The sequence below is a fragment of the Heterocephalus glaber genome, unplaced genomic scaffold, assembly GCF_053883595.1.
Source record: "Heterocephalus glaber isolate CG9 unplaced genomic scaffold, H.glaber_assembly_v1.0 deba00000896, whole genome shotgun sequence".
NCBI classification, from domain to species: Eukaryota; Metazoa; Chordata; class Mammalia; order Rodentia; family Bathyergidae; genus Heterocephalus; species Heterocephalus glaber.
The window spans coordinates 1,118,611-1,122,291 of NW_028258170.1; the positions used below are offsets into that span (position 1 = coordinate 1,118,611).

Genomic DNA, 3,681 nt, shown 5'->3' on the forward strand with positions numbered 1-3,681 from the left:
CTTCCAGAATTTCTTATTAAAGCTGATTTATTCGTGGATGCCAAATACTTTAACAATGTTTAGCTCTGAGCATTTTTCATGACTGTGTGATGAATAAATAGCAAAATTAACAAAAATAGAAGAGTCCTAGCTTACTTTCAGTTGTCAAAAATTTTTTAACAAAAATAAAACACACATATCTTCCAGTTATGACTTATAGAAGAAGCATGTTTCAGAGTCAGTTTGGTTACTAAACTGTATATATAACTGTGAACAAATTACTTGCTCTCAAAATTATCTATGGGAAAATAAATCCTGATTCATGTGATTTTGATAAATAATAAATCAATCTCAATAAAATGTTGAACATCTTAAGATGGCTGATTTTCTTGACATTTTGCAGGGTTTGGTTTTTAGGAATCTTCCACTTAAAAACTTATTGTTAATAAAAATTAATAGTCAATATGATTTTTATAAAACACAGAAAGCTATCAGGAAATAAATTGCAAAATTTCCTATATTTTATGCATGATTGTTTATTAGCAAAAACCTGCTTTCATTTTGAGAGTTTAACATTTAATTTCTAATTTGGTGTGAATCAAATTAAGAAGAAATTGTATATATTTTTCATAGTTTTACCACTTTTGCTAGTATTTGAGGACTTAGAAATGTTCTCAAATGTATCTCAATATTTTAAATAATTGCATAAAGGTATAATTTTAATTAACATTACCCATGAACACATGCCACATTTGGCACAGAACTTTATTTATTATAAGAAATTCATAATAAAATATTTTTGAATGTGCATGTTTTAAAAAGTTTTAATGTCAGGTTGTTTTTTTCTCTACAAATTTGAATTTAGTTATGTTTTGGCCAGTATTATATGAAAAGATGATTGTGAGACTCTTACCTATACTAAAAATATTTCATGTTCTATGAATTTTAAAGCCAAAATATTGAATCATTTAATGTATATGGGCTTTTAATGTTAAATTGATTTGTTTTATATATCTGCATATATATGTTTTGGTGTCTTCCTTCCTGAGCTTGCCACTACATTTGCATGGGGAATACTACTTTCTAATGGTTAACCTACACAGATTTATCATATAACTTAACATAACTTACAATGTTTCAAGGTTACTCATTTTTTAAAAAGTTACTGGATGCATAGAGAGATATTTTCATATTATTCAGTCATATTTCCCATTTTCTGCTTGTTTTACGTTTTTATTTAAGACCATGCCTATTCAAGATTATACAAATATCACCGTGAATACTTTTTTCCTTAATTTTTCCTCAATATAATCTCAATCACATGAAATTCAGTACTATTATGTCAGTTGAAAAAGAAAAGATAAACCGGGGAGTGGGAATCGGAATTCTGCATAAAGTCTGAAACTGACATCAGCTGTCTTCCCTTGGCACTTAAGCATTGTGATTCCTTGACCATAGATCCAGGCCCCCACCTATCATTCTTTCCACCAAGTTATTACCTGCAGACCCAATGACTGTCCACCAAAACACTCATCCTTCTAGGTTGCCATACCAGATACATCAAGGATAGGAAAGAGAATTCAAATGGTGGAGAGGAAAACAATAGCTACACTATGTGACTAAAATATTAGCTCCTTTTAAATAATGCATTTGAATCCAAATGCACCCTTACACCAACTCACACAGACATATACAAATTATTTCTCCTTGCAAGAGAGCCCAGATTATGTGTCCTTGATGCTGAACCCAGAAAGAATATTAGGAACTATCGGGGATATTTCAAAACATTGAGACAACTTGAAAAACAGAAGCAAAATGGGAGTCAATCTATTTATTTGTAATGGATTTTATTTAATGAATATATGTGTAGTGTCTGTCTAGATAGTCACATACATGATTTAGGGACTTTACTTGGGTCACAAAAGCAGGAAGTACCAAAGCTAAACCTTGTTATCTCATGCTGAACTCTGACACTCTTCATGATCATATTCATACCACCGCCCACAATCACAGAGGTTTTTCTGTGAACCACACAGTCCATCAATGCATCTCCAAAATTTTTCACAATTTTTTTTTTACTTGAAAGAGAGGGATTTTCAAATTGTAACAACAGCACTTTGCCTACAGTGATTTTCCCAATTCTCATTAGTCTGGCAGTCTTCTCACCTGACCCATGTTCATCATTTAATGTCATCCTGTAGAATACATAGCTAATAACTAGTTTATGTTGTCATCACACACCCCTTCCAGACATTTTTAGGTCTCAATGATAATTTCTAACCACCTCCTTTAAAAATGACCAAAAAACCCCCATAAAATGTCACAGAAATGCATATTTAAGATTTTTATTCTTTTGCATTTACTTCTTTAGAATTAAGAATAAAGATATTCTTGGTTCCTCTGTCACTGAAGTCAAATTGCAACATTGGATGCCACCTATCTTTGGAGAGAAAATTATGAAAACCAAGAAGGTGCTGGAGAGTAAATACACCAGGCCAGCTGAGTTTCTATTCGCTGGATTCACAGCTGACCTCCCTTTCAGGATCACCCTGTTGAGGTGTTTCTTGTAGTGAACACATTAACCGTGGCAGGAAATTTGGGCTTAATAATCCTGGTCCGTACCGATTCAAGCCTCAGAAACCCCATGTATTACTTTCTGAGCCACTTGTCTTTCTTACACATCTGCTACTCTACAGCAATTGCTCCCAAAATGCTGGCCAACTTCATGGCCTCCAAGAAGCGCATCTCCTTCCAGGGCTGTGCGCTCCAGATGTTCTTCTTTGCCCAGGGTGGAGATGCTGAGTGCTTCCACCTGGCTGCCATGGCCTGAGACCGCTATGCAGCCATCTGCTGCCTACTGCTCTATCCTGCACTGATGTCCCCAGAGTCTGCCTGGGCCTCACGGTGTGGGCCTATTTCAGCAGAAGTGCCACCTTGCTGGTGCACTTCTCCCTCACCTTCACGCTTCCATATTGTGGCTCCAACGTCGTGGATCATTTCTTCTGTGACAACCCTCCTCTTCTGGCTTTGTCTTGTGCAGACACCTACATCACTCAGCTGCTGCTCTTCGCCTTGTGCGGCTTCATCCAGACCGGCACCTTCATTCTGATCTTCATCTCTTAAGCCTGCCTCCTGTCCGTGTGTTGCACATCAAGTCTTCTGGCAGCAGAGGTAACACATTCTCCACCTGTGCCTCCCACCTGGTGCTGGTCTTCTTATTCTATGGGACACTCCTGTTCATGTACTTGGGCCTGCCTCCAGCTACTCCCTGGCCTTGGACAAGGTGGTTGCCCTGTTCTATACTGTTGTCTTTCCCATCTTTAACCCCATCATCTACAGCTTCAGGAACAAGGATGTGAAATGTGCACTTACAAAACTATTTAAAAGAGAGTGAATTTGAAGATGAATGAAATCTGAATCATGTAATAATTTTTTAATACATATTTTTCAGTACCTATTTTCTCAATACTGCAATATGTATGCAACAAAGATGTATCTCGCACATCCTTCTTACATATATATTTGAGGGAAGGATGATTGGATGATGGCACAGATGGCTGATCAGGTAAATTAAATCTTAATTTAGGAAAGAGTGAATCTAGATTCTGTACTTACAAACCATTCATTAACACAAATTTTATATTATTAATGACAGCTGGCAATGGTAGTCACATGATGCAGGAAATCTGCAAGAAGGTAGTT

General features: G+C 36.2%; 1 pseudogene; it reads left to right on the forward strand.

The window, feature by feature from the left end:
• Positions 1 to 2,408: 2,408 nt before the first annotated feature.
• On the forward strand, positions 2,409 to 3,373 carry LOC101704003 (olfactory receptor 5AS1-like; annotated as a pseudogene).
• The last annotated feature ends 308 nt before the right edge of the window (positions 3,374 to 3,681 follow it).